Source organism: Lutra lutra, chromosome 6 (genome assembly GCF_902655055.1).
Source record: "Lutra lutra chromosome 6, mLutLut1.2, whole genome shotgun sequence".
Taxonomy (NCBI): domain Eukaryota; kingdom Metazoa; phylum Chordata; class Mammalia; order Carnivora; family Mustelidae; genus Lutra; species Lutra lutra.
This window is the reverse complement of record NC_062283.1, coordinates 119,427,337-119,443,797: the sequence shown is the minus strand read 5'-3', so window position 1 is coordinate 119,443,797 and position 16,461 is coordinate 119,427,337. Positions and strand designations below refer to the sequence as shown.

The 16,461-nt window shown below is 38.3% G+C and overlaps 1 protein-coding gene across 1 annotated transcript in view; it reads left to right on the top strand.

The window, feature by feature from the left end:
- The window catches only part of GPR63 (G protein-coupled receptor 63), a 54,833-nt gene continuing 38,372 nt past the window's right edge, over window positions 1-16,461 (top strand). Inside the window, exon 1 of the mRNA XM_047734819.1 lies at window positions 1-191. The gene's annotated coding sequence lies outside the window, so the exon portion shown is untranslated. The remainder of the gene's footprint in view (window positions 192-16,461) is intronic.

Sequence of the window (16,461 nt, the reverse complement as noted above, 5' to 3'; positions counted from 1 at the left end):
CTGCTCCAGCTCCTGCTCCGCCGCCGCCGCCTGGATCGCCACCACCACCTCCTCCTCTTCCTCCTCTGCTTGGAAGCGTTGTTTTCTGCAGCAGAGAGAAGTGCTATGTCAGGAAAGTTCCGGGAGGGACTGGATGGGGCCATGCTCCCTGGGTTCATCCGCAGGCGCCCGCGCGCAGCCCTTTGTATGAGGTGAGACTTGGGGTCCTCGGCCCCCGGACAGGTAGCCGCCCGCGGGGAGCGCTTGCATCCGCCGCGTTGGGGAGGCTGTGCTGTTGGGCAGAGTGTGTGGCGGAGAAGGAGCCGGTTAGACCGAAGTTGTGCAGGAGAAGCTCGGGGTTTCGGGAAGGTTTTGCGGCTGGACTTGAGTGATTTCGGCAGCCCGCGCCGTGCGGCGGGGGGCCCGGTCGGGACTCGGTTTCCCCGGGAGCCGCCCGCCTCGCTTCCCGACGCCCCCTGTCGCCATCCCCTGCCCGCTGGAGCAGTTAGGCCTTCTAGGAAACTGGGCGGCTGCAGGTTGGCACCCAGCGCCGGCTTTTTCTCTGCCCGGCTTTCTCCTCAGAAGCTAAGTGCCGGGAGTGAGAGGAAGGGGATGGAATCCTCTTGAACTTTTACGCTGTGCTCTCGTCCCTCTTTAAGGGTGAAATTCACCTCGTTTGCCCAAGTCGGGAGGCTCCCTGCGAGCTCCAACAGTTTGAGAGCTTGCCTCTTACATGTGGATGAGCTTGCGGCGCTGTGGGTCTGCCTTTCAGCCCTGGTCGGGTTTCAGCGTCGCCCTGATTTTAAGCCCTCTCTTCCCCGCCCCTTTTGGGAAACATTCTGCCCCCTCCCCCCCATATCCTTGAGGTTCAGGTACTAAACACACACACACACACACACACACACACACAACCCCCCCACCCCCCAATATATGTTTATATGTCCCCTAAGGCTGACCCCAAATTTCGAAGTGATCCTATAGTCTCTGATTAGATATTTAGACTTGATCTGGACACTTAGGAAATACAGGTATCCCCCGTAGTAGGTATGCAGTTTTTTTCGGTGAGGCAAGGTGAGGTTTTTACCTATACCGTTTTAAGATATGATTTTCTCTTTATTTGTTTGTTTCTTGGTGAATATGGTTTTCATTATGTCTTAGATTAAAAGACCCCAACTAATTTTAAGGGTAGTATTTCTAAGAATCATCAAAACCAAACCAAACCAAACCCTGATGGTTCTTGCATAATCTGACATTACTTCAGACAGTTTTAGCCTTGGATGAGGTACGTAATATATGTAATTATTTGATGAAACCTATTATATGAGTACATTTATTACACAAATAGGTAAGTTTTCTTTTTTTATGTGTCCTGTGGGTGAAGGAAGCCCATTTTCTCACACCCCCAGGTCTCGACTACACCTGTCTAATCCTGTTTCTGTTCTCTCCACTGGCATTTTGTACATCTGGTGTCAGCTGCAAATCAAAGGTGCTGATGAAAAGTTCCTATATTTTGTGAAGTGTTGCATAGCCCAGAGTTTTAGTGACATAATTACATTATCCAGATTATTTTAAACAATTAAAATAGAATGTTGGAGCTTGTTTAAAGAAAAGAATATCATTAAGTATTTAAATTCTCAGTTGTATGCATTATGTATAATCTCTGTGTGAAAAAATACTATCAAAACAGAGGAGGGTATTGTAGGAAACATTTGTAGTGAGGAAGTTTTGAAAGGAAACCATTCCAGAATAACCGTTAATATTATAACATTTTGTTTGGGATATAGATTTTTCTCTCTGAGCAAAATTTTGTCACTCTGCTGTCAAATATACCAGGACTGAAACTTGAAAACAAACAAACAAAAAACTCACTGCCCAAGCATTTCCTGAAAATATGCAGCACACTGACCGTTCTTGGAAAAAAATTTGCTTAGAAAAAGTCACATACTTAAAGTCTTCACTGCAGTTATTGTTTTACCTTAAGTTTGCTGGAGTCCAGTCAAGGAAGTACTGCATTAAATGAGAATTTGGGGTTCTAAGGTGGATGGGACTTAGTTCCTAGAATACACAATTTTCTAGGAAATTCAGCAATTTTGAGATTTAGCATATGATTTATTTGATTTGAAATGATTGTTTTATGAATATGCCTTTTTTTTTTTAAGTACTCTTTACGCCAGATGTGGGGCTTGAACTCACCATCTTGAGATCAAGAGTTACATGTTCTATCTGTTCAGTTAGCCAGGCACCCCTGAATTATTCTTTTTAAAAGTAAATATATAGGGGTGTCTGGGTGGCTCAGTGGGTTAAGCCTCTGCCTTCAGCTCAGGTCATGATCTCAGGGTCCTGGGATCGAGGCCCACATCTGGCTCTCTGCTCAGCAGGGAGCCTGCTTCCGCCTCTCTCTCTGCCTGCCTCTCTGCCTGTGATCTCTCTCTGTCTAATAAATAAATAAAATCTTTAAAAAAAAAAGGTAAATATATATCTCTCTCTCTCACACACACACATATCCACATATATTTACAAAATCCATATTTATCTATGTCTATACTTACATATTTATATATCTGTAAATCTGTAACAGGGAAAAGCATAAAGGGACTTGATAATATACATGTACTAGAAACACAGGTCTAAGAGATCAGAAGCTAAAAATAGTTCCCATTAAGGCTTGTCATCTCTTCAGCATTTTCATCAATTTCATCAATATCAGTTAAGTTAAAAAAGTATTGTGTTTTCCCCTGTGTTCTTGTTCTTGCCCAAGGCTTGTACCAGGGGGCCATATGCCAACGATCTTAACCACATGTTTATTAAAATGGACTGAATTATCCCATCAGTGGATGATTGAACCAGGGATTTCTCATGCTTCAGTAATTTATCTTCCGCAGAGGAATCCCTAGGAAAAAATTAGCTTGTCAATACGACGTTTTCTTTTTTCACACTTTAAAAATGATCTTCAGGGCATTCTCCAAAGGTCTGAGACTCAGAGTAGATCCTGATGGCATGGGAGGCAAACCTTGGGAAGTTTTGGCATTCAGATTTGTGAATGATGTCCTAAGTAAGTATTTGATTTGAAAGAGGTATCCATTAATGCTTGGGAAGATAATAGCTATGATACAGGGCTCTAATCACTACAAGCAAAGCTTTGGAGTATATCATCACATTTCACAGCTGAAACTGCTACCTTTTAACATATGTGAGTAAAAATTAGAAATGAAGTGCAATAATCTTTTAGACTGATTTTTGCTTTATTTGCTAGGCCTTTTTTTTAAAATATGCATTTTTATTTGCCACATATACACTTTAGTTTGTTGCAGGTGGCAATTTTATTCCTTTTTTGCAACTATGAGGTGTATTTTATAGTGAAGTTTTAGTGTTTACTTAAAACAGACAGTAATGTGTTTCACTGACTTTATGTTGTGTCTGTTTGGCTTTAAAAAAAGTAACACTTGAGATACTTGATTATGAGCCTGAGGTCACAGCCTTTCAGAACTCTTGGGATCTTGGTCAATTATAGTTTCAGTTTCCTGAGAATTTTTTGTTTAAGGTCAGATATGGCCCTAATTTTAACTGGATGGTCCACAAAATAGGTACTTTTGTAACCACAAAACATGGAGAACATTCCAAATAATTTGCAGTTTGGGCAACCCAACATGCTTTAGTGTTTAGTTGGCTTGAGGCAGTGTGCCATGCTTGTAAAAAAATGGTTTTTGAAGCTGACAGTGAGCTGTTTCAGTCTTTGAGTTTGACACATAGGATAAAGTACCTTTTAGCCTCTGTGCTGGCAAATTGGGACAGGATTGGTAAAAGTAATTTCTCACTTCTGTCTGACAGAAGATTCAGAAAATTCAAGCATGAAACTCTAGCTTAATATACTGGAAAGCTCATTCATGTTTATTAAAAATGTAAGGGAGAGTTGGGAAGATTGGATTTTAATATAGCTTTCAGAACTTGGGCAAAAGAGTATATATTTGTAGTTAGGAGGGTAATCTAGGGGTCACCTATTGAAATTAATAGTAACACTATTATTATCGCCATTCTCTTTGAGGGATAATTCTAAAGAAATTATATTCTCCTAGGCCCAGTTTAGATTGAAAAACATTCCCAGCCAAATAACCAGTCACCTGGCATATGTGTTTATCAATTCTTAGGTAATTTTCAGTTGAAACCCTTATGTGTCATTTTAGCCATAAGTTTTACATACCATTTGGGATTTTTGACCAAAGCTTCATTAGCTTCTTTTCTCTCAATTAACTAAGTCCTGTCTGTATCACTAAAGCATTTAAAAAATATTTTAGGCAAAATGTTTTATGTGGAAACACTAATGTTCTGCCTTGAGGAGGCAGTGCAGAAGGGACATGAGTCTTTGTTCTAGCTGTTACCTTCCAAAGGGAGATGCTATCACCTTTTCTTGTTGTTGTTGCTGTTTTTTTAAACATTTTAGAGAAAGAACATTTGCAGGATTTAAAGATGCTTGAAGTTTGGATCAGAATAAGAGTTTCAGCTGAAAGTTACCTAAGAATCAGTTAACATTTATATTAGGTGTTCAGTACAGTGTCTGGCTGAAGGTGTCTGCTGCAGGTTTTTTTTATCTAAGTTGGTCCTGGGAGGATACAGATTCAAAGGGAGGTGTTGTGCAAAGGGACTATTCTTGGTGTAGCATCCATTGCCTTCCAGAGGAGAAAATGTTGCATTTTGCACACAACCCTAAACATGTACTTGTAATAAAAACCCATTCTTTTTTTTTTTTTTTTTTTTAAGATTCTATTTATTTATTTGACAGAGATCACAAGTAGGCAGAGAGGCAGGCAGAGAGAGAGGGGAGGAAGCAGGCTCCCTGTGGAGCAGAGAGCCTGATGTGGGACTCGATCTCAGGACCCTGAGATCATGACCTGAGCCGAAGGCAGAGGCTTTAACCCACTGAGGCACCCAGGCGCCCCTAAAAACCCATTCTTTTAATAATTTTAGCTAACTTTTGCCATTATCTCCAGGCTGGATGTGAAGTGGGCCATTTTCCTGCTCTATTTTGATAAAGTTTGCCCAAACTGTAGTACCTTCTGAAGTTATACCCTGTCCAACAATAGCAGAAAGTCTGTTCTTTAATCCTTTCAGCTAGGTCCCATTCAGTACTTCTTCAGAAAATTTTCCTTTTTTTGAATTATTGAGCTCTTTCATGAGAGGAGTTTTGAATTTGAAGCTTCCCCATTGTCCATAATAGGCTTTGGGTAAATTTGTTCCTACAGAAGGTGTAGTGATGTTGGGAATTTCTCATTTTTGTTTCCATATTTTGTAACTAGTTGGTATTGTAAGGTTTCAAATCTTTATTTTTTATCCTTATTCTGTAATAGATATTTCTTTTTAAAAATTTTTTTTTCAATTTATTTATTTGACACAGAGAGAGAGCACAAGCAAGGGAGCAGCAGTCAGAGGGAGAAGCAGGTTCCCTGTCCAGCAGGGAGCCCAACACTGGGCTCTATCCCATGACCCTGGGATCATGACCTGAGCCGAAGACAGGTGCTTTAACCATCTGAACTACCCACGCATCCCTAGATATTTTTTTCTTATGATGGCAGTGACACATGTTCATTATAGAAAATTTTAGAAAATTCAGACCAGGAAAAAACCAACCCCTCTCCCAAAAAAACCCAGAAAAGAAGGAAAATTATGCCCGCAGATAACAATTGTTAACATTTTGGTGTATATTTTTGTATAACATAGAAAAATAATATTTCAGTTTCTAAAAATGATACTGTGCCATGTATTTCTTTAATTTTAATTTTTAAAATTTAATTTGATTTTATTTTTTGGGTGGGGAGGGCCAGAAAGAGAGAGAATCTTTTTTTTTTTTAATAAAGATTTTATTTATTTATTTGACAGACAGAGCTCACAAGTAGGCAGAGAGGCAAGCAGAGAGAGAGAGAGAGAGGAAGAAGCAGGCTCCCTGTGGAGCAGAGAGCCAGATGTGGGACTCGCTCCCAGCACCCTGAGATCATGACCTGAGCCGAAGGCAGAGGCTTAACCCACTGAGCCACCCAGGCACCCAAGAGAGAGAATCTTAAGCAGGCTCCATACCCAACACAGAGCTCAAAGCGGGGCTTGATCTCATGACCCAGAGATCATGACCTGAGCCAAAATCAAGAGTTGGAGGCTTAACCAACTGAGCCACTCAGATGTCCCAGTATATATTTCTTCTTAATTTTCAAGCAAGGACGAGCCACATTGCATATCATGGAATGATCTTTCATTACATACTTTGAATACTAAATAATATTGTAGTCTGTACATAATGTAACATAATTTATTGGGGATATGCCATAATATCAGACAGGTTTTTTTGTTTGTTTGTATTGTTTTGTTTGTTTTTTGCTACTATACAGCAATAGGTGTCTTAAAGCTCAGTTTTTTGTAGACATCTATGATTATCCATTTGAGTAAAGCCCTAGAAGTAGACTTTTTGGTAAGGGTAAAGGGCGTTGATATTTTTTTGTCGACCTTAAGGCACTTTATTATTCTCAATATCTAATCTGTAGACTGGTTATACTTTCCTTCATTAACTTCTGCAGTTTTTTTTTTTTTTTTGTCAGTCTAACAAGAAATGCTCAAGTCAGATAGGATTTGAACCCAGACATGACTGACAAGGGCTTTATCCAAATGAAGTAACCTAGATATTTCTGAGGACTCAACTGTAAGGTCCAGCTTCCACACCAACCCATTCACTAGTACTCACACATAGCTGTAAATGCTATTTCCTCTTTAACAAGTACAGCAGTTATCATGTGCCCTGAGAATGTTCTCCATTTTCATGTTCAGTCTCCTTGCTATATTACCATCTGACCTGCTGTCCACATATACTGATGCATACACAATTGCTGTGTGGTAGAAGGAGTAGATATTGTCTCCTGTGTAATCATCTCTAAGGTGTAATAATGTCCTGTTTTCTGTCCTTTGCTGCCAACTCTGGGAATCTTAATGTCCTGTGTAGTAAATGGGTCTATTTCTGCAATCTATATTTTATCTATAACTTTTTCCCATTCTGCCATTAATATAAAAACTCATCTTAGCCAGAAATTACCTTTTGAAACCAGGTAAGTATCACTCTGGCTATCACAGAAACATAGTCACTTCTAGGAACAAAACTAGAGATAAAAATGGGGGAAAAATGGGCAAAAACCAGGAAAAGGTCATGTGTGGAAACTTAAGGACGGAGGGTTAAATGTAGAAATTCTCCCCTTCATTTTTCTGACCATAGTTATATTTAGCCATCGAGCATGACCCCGGTGAATGCAGTCACATTTGTGTTTTTATGCATATTTTTCATTTTTAGAATTTGGTCCTAGATGTAAAAGGAAAGAGAAAGTAAACACGTACATACCAAACATGTTTTCTGGGCCAGTTATTCTCTTTTCAGACATTGTTTTCTCCACTGTGAATCAGTCTGCTTTCCTCATTTCTGCAAGTTGGACTGAGGTTCTCCATTTCCTTAGTATGTACTTCAGTGTGAATTTTTTTATTTAGGGGAGTATTATTTACCTTTGTAATATCTTAGAGAATAAGAACCATGTCTTTGTATTTTGGCATGGAATGTCACAGGCATGTAAAGATTGAATTTTTTTCAGGAGATCATGTGAATGGCCACTGTTCATATGGGAAAGTTCAGAATAACACTATGAAACTGATTTTACTATGAAATATTTTAAAAGAATATTTACTGTGAAGTACATTGTATGTATAAAGTGCATAGAACATATTTGTAAGTTAAAAAAATTGAATACTCATGACCTATTATCAAGATTAGAGAGTATGATATATCTAGAATCCCTCTGTTTCCTTATTCCCCACCTAATGGCAATGCTTGCTTTATCCCCAAAGCAGCATATTCTTTAGAATTGGTTATTTTGGACTTTAAGTAAAGGGAATTATACTGTATAGTACATAAACATTTATGCTTACTTATTTGTTCACTGTTATGTTTTTGAGATTTGTTATTGTTATAGCCATAATTTGTTTTCATTTGTTTGTGTTTTAGTGTGTGAATTCTGTAATTTATCCATTCTACTGTCAAGGAACATTTGTCATTGTAACTAAGTTTTCAAAAGCATAAAGTATTATCATATAATTTTCCATGATATTCTTTTACTGTTTAATCATTGCTGCAACTGTGATATGTCCCACTTTTTTTAAAGCTCCTGATTTGCTAAATTCTCTGTCTCCTTCAATCCTGAGGTATATAATTTCTCTTAATCTGTTCAAAGAACCAGATTTTGGCATTGCCGATCATGTCTATTATAAGCTTGTTTTCCAACTCTTTGATTCTTGTTCTTTTATTTTCTTTCTTCTGTGTTTGCAAGTTTCTTCTACTGTTTTTCTAATTTCTTAGGTTGGGTGCTTAGCTCATTGAGTCTTGCCTTATTAGAAGACAATTAATTTCCCTTGAATCACTATATTAGCTGCTTCTCAGAAATTCTTATATAGGGTTTTTTGTTATCATACAGTGCTGTTTGCTGTGATTTCTTGAGAATGGCATTTTCTAATTTTTAAACATACTTGGTTGTTGCTGCTGATTTCTAGCCTACTTGTGATGTGGTCAGAGCACGTGGTCTCTATCATACCAGGTCTTTGATGCTTTTTGATGTAAGCTTCATGGGCTAGCGCAGATGTCCTCTTTTTAATAAATGCTCAGTGTGGAACTTGAAAATAACGTGTATTCTCCAGTTTCTGGGTGCAGTGTTCCATGTAGGTCCATGTGTATCCATAAGATGAAAGTTTTAACTGTGTTGCTTAAATATTCTTTATCCTTATTAATAGTTTTGATCATTCACTTACTGAGAAATTATAATAATGGATTTTATCTAGATAATTTACTTTTGCTTTACATATTTTGAAGTTTGTTATTAGATGCTTTTAAGATTGGATTTTTAAATACTGTATGGTAAGTGAAACTTTTTATCATATGTAATGACCTTCTAAAGCTCTAATACCACTGTTTGACTTAATGTTTTTTCTTTGATATTAATGATGTAGGGTTCTCTGTGATCAACTTGATATAGTAATGTTTTTAGATATGTCTCTTGTAAATAGCATATAGCTGGATCTTTGCTTTAGAGTTTAGGCTTTTTATATTTAGAATGAAAACTGGTATATTTGGATTCATTTATTCTTATATTATGACACATTTTCTATTCTACTTTTTTCTGTGTCTTTCTCCTCTCTTTTGTTGCTTCCTTTTGGATACATTGATTGTCCACTTTCTTTAAATTTTTTTTTTTTTTAGAAGATTTTATTTATTTACTTGAGAGAGAGCACACAAGCAGGGGGAGCTACAGAGAGAAAGGGAGAAGCAGGCTCCTTGCTGAGCTGGGATTCCCTATGTGGTGAGGTGAGGGGGCTCAGTCCCAGGACCCTGAGATCATGACCTGAGCTGAAGGCAGATGCTTAACCGACTGAACCACCCAGACACCCCTTTAGTATTCTTTTTATTTTGACGGTTAGGAGATTGTTATACACTCAGTTCTATTTTTTTAGTGGGTACCCAGATAATTTTACTATGCATACTCATATTAATATTCTCTAAGTTAATATCTTTGCCTTCTGATGTGGACTGAATTGTACCTCCCCAGAATTCATATATTGAAGCTCTAACCTCCAACGTGATTTTATTTGGAGATGGGGCCTGTAAGGAGACAGTTAAGGTTAAATGAAGTCATAAGGGTGTGGCCCTAATCCAAGAATATTGGTGTTTATATAAAAAAGAGGAAGAGACATTAAAGCTCTCTCTCCCGCTTTTGCACATGCACAGTGGAAGGGTCATGTGATGACACAGTGAGAAGTTGGCTGTCTGTAAGCCAGGATGAGAGGTCTCACCAGAAACCAACCCTGACAGCACCTTGGTCTTGGACTTCTAGCCTCTAGAACTATTAAAAAATAAATTTCTGTTGTTTAAACCACCAGTCTTTGGTATTTTATGTTAGCCCTAGCAAACTAATACACTGTCCTTTTAAAAAAATGCAAATTCTTAGAATTGTTTAACTCTTATGTGTTATTACAATTGAGTATTTTAGTTCTAGCCTGTTTTTTTTTCTCTCATAAGTCAGATGTTACTTTTATTGTTGTATACAGCATCTTTCTGTTTAACCATGTACTTATCAATATCTATTCTCACCATTCCTTCTTGGATGTCAGACCTTCTACGTGGGATCATTTTTTTCTGCCCCAAATACATGTTTTTCTATTCCTTTATTCAGTGTGTGTGTGTGTGTGTGTGTGTGTGTGTGAAAGAGAGAGAGAGAGAGGCAGAGACAGAGATTTTTGAGTGTGATAATCCTTTTATTTCACCTTGTTTCTTGAAAGAGAGACTCTTTGGTATTGAGTTCTATTTTGACAGTTTTCTTTGTGTACATCAAAAAACATAATTCCTTTGTCTTCTCAGTTTTACTGTTGCCATTGAGAATTAAACAGTCAAGAGATTTTTTTTCCCCCCTCTGTAGGGGAATCCATCTTCCCCCTCTGGTTCCTTCCTGAGAAGAAGTATCCTTTAAAGATACTAGGTTATTCTCCCCCTTGTTAAAGATATTCTTCTGCTCTTTCTCTTGTTCCTGAATATTCAATCTGATATTTCTAGTTATGAATTAAAAATCTGCTTGGCATTAGAGAGACTGCATTTGAGAACCAGCATCTTTTTAGGAATTCTGAAAACCTCTATTATTTCTTGAATATTTCCTCTCTCTAGTAATTTAATGATCTCCTTCTGGAACTCTAATTGCATGTTTGTTAGATATTCTATATTATCTTCCTTGTCTCTTATCTCTTTAATCTCTTGATTACGTTTGGGAAAATTTATGTTTCAACTTGCAATTTACTAATTCACTTTAGCTATGCCTAATGTTTCATTTTGTTGATTTTTAGTATTGGTTATTGTATTTTAATTTATAGAACTTTATTTGATTCTTTTTCACATTTGCTTATCTCATAATTTCGACTATTTCATATTCTAGTAACTTCTATAACTGAAGTCTTTTGGTGGGTCAGTTCCTTTTTTCCTCTTGCTTCTTTTTTTATTTTTTAAGATTTTATTTATTTATTTGAGAGACAGCACGAGAGAGAGAGAGAGAGAGAGAGAGCCCACATGTGCCTAAGCGTGCACACGCAGGACTGGGGGGCGGGGGCAGGGGAAGAAGCAGATTCCCTTTTGAGCAGGGAGCTGCTGCAGAGTTCCATCCCAGAACGCTGGGATCATGACCTGAGCTGAAGGCAGATGCTTAACTGAGCCACCCAGGAGCCCCTTCTTTTATTATTGCCTTTATTGTTGCTTTTATTATTTTAAGGTTTTGTGATTTTTTTAGATTTTAGTTATTTATTTGGGAGAGAGAGAGAGCACAAGCAGGGGGTGGGGTGAAGAGAGAGGAAGAAGCGGACTCCCTGTTGAGCAGGGAGCCCAAAGTGGGGCTTGATCCCAGGAACCTGAGATCATGACCTGAGCCAAAGGCAGACACTTAACCAACTGAGCCACCCAGGTGCCCCAACATTTTGTGATTTTTGGCTATGAGCTGCTCACTTCCTTTGGAATTTTGTTTGTGGTAATTGTGTCAGGCCTGGGTTGAAGGTGGGTTCCTCCAGAGGAGAAATATATTTTGCATCTGCTACTAGCTTGGGTGCTAGTAAACTGGCACAGGGTGTGGGTAACTGGGCACATTTTAAATCAGATTTCTGCTTGACGGGTTTTTTGGTTTTTGTTTTTTTTAAATCTCAGTGCTAATTTGTGGTTACAATCCTTTGGGGAATTATTTCCCTCCTCCATCTAACATCAGGATCAAGATAAGCAGTTTTCTTTTTCTTTGCCCTTTTGACATGGAGGAGTTTCACTTCTAACATAGCAAATGTAGCCCTTTGAAGTCCTGGTTGCTGTTGAGATCTTTTGACAAATATTATAATCCTATAATCCCAGCTCAAAATTTGATTTAATAACTCTTTTTTTTTTTTAAAGATTTTATTTATTTATTTGACAGACGGAGATCACAGAGAAGCAGGCAGAGAGAGAGGAGGAAGCAGGCTCCTTGCTGAGCAGAGAGCCCGATGCGGGGCTCGATCCCAGGACCCTGGGATCATGACCTGAGCCGAAGGCAGAGGCTTTAACCCACTGAGCCACCCAGGCGCCCCTCAAAATTTGATTTAAATATGACTATATTAAAGAAACCATTTTGTTTCTGAGATTGTAGACATGTCCAAAATAGGATGTCTTTTTTTTTTTTTTTCAGCTTAGTATGTAAACCTTAACTAATCACTAGAGGGCTTTGCTTTTGAAAAGAAAAAGTAGACACTAATGTGTCAAGATATGATGGCAAGCTGCTTACTTTTCTTTCCCCCTTAAGTCCAGTTTTATAATTTATTTTCCTCTGCTGATAAATTTGAAATATTGGTATTAACACTTTCTCTTCCTAAGCTGTAAACTGCATCTCATTTACAGTCACTTTAACTTTAGTTTTGGATTTTGTTTTTTAGGGAGTTAGTGTAGGCATCTTACTTTAAATTATTTAGTTATATCTAGTTATATCTTTGAGTTTGAAAAACACTGCCACTCACATTTAGTTTTCTATTTCTTCAGATTTCTAGGTTTTTGCTTTTAAAATGGTACTAGGGAAAGTTAAAAAGCCACCCATGGTCCACATTGCCCTTATTTATACTCTCAAAAGCGGTAAGTGAAAGATGGCAAACTATGAGGTTCTTTTGGGTGGCTCACTTTTAAAAGGGAGTAATTGTTCTGTGCCTATTTCATGGTTACATCTTGGTAAATATTTTAAGAAGAGTATAGATTTTCCTTTTGTTATTATAACTACTCACCTTTTTCCTTTTAACCCTACGTGGGCTAGATGCGTAGGCACAGTGTTGGTTGTGATGAACAAAGTCGAAGGAGTTTAAGAACCTTACATTTATTTCTCCATACTCAGTTATTGAGGACTAGCTATAAAAACTTAGATACAGTGATAAAATGAAACCTCCCCCCGCAAAAAAAAAAGAAGACTAAAGTAATTAACTCGATTACCTTTGGATAATTATTCCATTCATCAAGGGCTAATTATCCATGTCATCAAGTTAGCTTTTATTATTTTCTGTGCTCTTTTTTTTTTTTTAAAGATTTTATTTATTTATTTGACAGAGAGAGAGATCACAAGTAGACAGAGAGGCAGGCAGAGAGAGGGGAAGGGAAGCAGGCTCCCTGCTGAGCAGAGAGCCCAATGCGGGACTCGATCCCAGGACCCTGAGATCATGACCTGAGCCGAAGGCAGCGGCTTAACCCACTGAGCCACCCAGGCGCCCTTTCTGTGCTCTTTTTATGAAATAATTTTTCTTTTGCCTTCTGAGTTTTAAAGACCATCTTTTTGTCCTACTAATTTTCTTCATCTTGCATAATGAGGCACCAGTACAGAAATGATTTCTGAAGCCTGAATATTAAAGTCTTATCCCTGGTAAGGTCTTTTTTTTTTTTTTTAAGATTTATTTATTTATTTGAAAGAGAGTGGGAGCGAGAGAGTGTATCTTGTGTGTGGGGGTAGGGACAGAGGGAGAGAATCTTCAAGCAGACTCCCTGCTGAGTGTGGAGCCAGAGGCAAGGGTCCATATCTTGACCTGAAACCAAGTGGAAACCAAGAGTCAAACACTCAATCAACTGAGCTACCCAGGTGCCCCCTTGTTCTGGTGGGGTCTTTGCTTGTATCTAGATTCTAAGTTGGAATAAAGTTCCATGGAAAGATCTTTCAGTTAATTTTTTTTTAAATGAATAGACAGAGAATAGTCATACAAAAAGCCATATTACATAAAGCATCCATTTAGTTTGTGGCCCTGTGAAAGGGAATTTTCAATTTATCTAATATAAACTTGAGACTTGCATTGATCATTTCACTCAATGCTGTCCCTTCTAGAATCTATGTTAAATTCTGCATATTCTATTCAAATCCAGCATAATAAAGTATTCTGCATTTAAGAAGAATTTTCACATTTGTTTTATCAGCCATTAGACAGACTCTACTTTTGGGCCATTCTAATGCAATGGTTCTTGCTCTTATTGAAATATTGAACACACACACCTGCATGCACACACACATACACTACTTTCTGGGCATCACTCTTTCTTTGATAGGCTGTATCTGCTAGGGGGAAATCAAGTGAGATGTGGGAATGAATAAAGTATAATACAACCTGAAAAACCCCACATAAATGTAAGCAGTGATGTTTGTACAGCAGTATTTAGTGCTCTTCTTCCTCCCTTTTGTGTGTGTGTGTGTGTGTGTGTGTAAGAGCAAATCCAGAAATTGCAGTTTTGACTCTTGTGTGTGCAGTTGACATTGGGCTAGTGAACTCCCTATGGTACTTGGTCTTACCAGCTATATGTCAATTGCATCAGCACCTTGTGAACTTGCAAGGCTTTTACTGATGCTGTGATCTTTGAGCAGAGGACTGGAGGACTAGCAACAGGCACCTTATTGAGTGGCAGCATCACTGGTACCCTATCAGTAGGGAACCCACTAAGAAGCAAACACTACAACCCAGATCCTTTCTCCCTATGATTTTGTGATGCATGATAAGAAATTGTTCTTTGGAGTTTAGAATACAACCATTTTACCACCTTGATTTTTTTTTTTTTATTTCTAAAGATTCAAAATGAATATTGAAGATTTTCTTTAAAAAATTCTTTGCTAAGGGGTGCCTGGATGTCTCAGTGGGTTAAGTGTACCACTCTTGATTTATGCTCAGGTCATGATCTCAGGGTCCAGGATGGAGCTCTGTACTCAGTGGGGAGTCTGCTTGAGATTCTCTCTCCCTTTGCCCCTCTCCCACTGCATGCTTTCTCTCTCTCTAAAATAAAATAATCTTAATTTTTTTTTTTTTTTTTTTGCTGTGGCATGATTTTTTGCAGGGGGAGTGGGAAGGAACAGGGTGGATGTTGGGAAGTTATATGCAGTACTTTGAATTTAGCATGACAATTATGTAACACGTTTTGGTTAGAGTGATCCTCTCCCATTGTTGGATGTATAGCAAACTTGATTGAGAATTTCAACTTAGAAATAACAGAAATGGAAATAGATGGGGCTAGAGGAGATAGTCACTTTGATGCATGAATTCTGCTTTATGGTAGGATTTAGTGGAGTGCTTTGGCTAGTGAGGTTTCAAGAACCATGAATTTAAAATTATTTGTCAAGGGGTACCTGGGTGGCTCAGTTGGTTAAGCAGTGGAGTCTGGATTTTGGTTCAGGTCCTGATCTCAGGGTTGTGAGATGGAGCTCTGTGTTGGACTCTGCGCTCAGCACAGGGGGCCTGCTCAAGATTCTCTCTCTCTCCCCCCTTCCCTCTACCCCTCCCTGCCCCTGTTTGGACACATCCCCTAAAAAAAGTATTTGTCAAGAATTTGGTTTTAGAAAACTTTCTCAGGACCACATGTATTTTGTAAAGTTTTATTTATTCTTTCACTGAAAGATTCCAGCTTTTAGTCTTTATTTTATTTTGCTTCTTATTCCCTATGACCATTTTTCTCCTGCCCTGTACCCACTAAGAAATAAAACAGAATACAAAATAAATGAAACTTTAAAACTAAATTATACTAGTCTCTAGCCTAGTACTTTTGGGTTCATCATAGTGGATAATATCACACTGTCACAGAACATGAGATTTAGAGGATGTTGCAAGAATATATGTACACATGTAAATGAGGAATTCTGTTTTCTGTTTTCTTCTCTTTGAGACTCCTGAATTTTCCTTTACAGCACACATACTCCATTGGTTATTTTGTGTTTGTGTGTGTTTGGTATGAGTCAGGGCTCTCCAGAGAAACAGACAATAGGAAAGCCATATGATTTATTATAAGGAATTGACTCATATGATTATATAGGCTGAGATGTCCTATGATCTGCCGTCTGCAGACTGGAGACCCAGGAAAGCTGATGGTGTGGTTCTGAGAACTAGAGGACCAGTGGTGTAAATATAAATCGAGGGTAGAAGACTGGTATTTCAGCTCAAACAGTCAGCAGAGTGCAAAATCCCCTTTCCTCTGCCTTTTTGTTTTATTCACGCTTTCCATGGATAGATAATGCCCTACCACATTGGGGAGAACAGCCTGCTTTACTCTGTCTACCAATTCAAATGCTAATCTCATCCAGAAACACCATCAGAGACACACCCAGAAATAACGTTTAAATCAGGCACCCTCTGTCCTAGTTGAGTTGACATGTAAAATTAACCATCACAATGAGTCTCCACACTAGACTTGTGAGTTACATAAGATCAGGAGACATGTTTTGTTCTCTGTTGTATGCTGTGCTTAGTCAGAAGCTGGCTTAGAGCAGGTGCTTAATAACTATTACTTAAAGGAAAAAACAAGAAATTCATTTAAAGACGTGTATAAGTCAAGCTGAAAAAATATGTCAAGGATTTATATGAAGTACATGGGTAGTGGAGTCCCTGGCTGGGTCAGTCAGCGGAGCACACAACTCTTGATCTCAG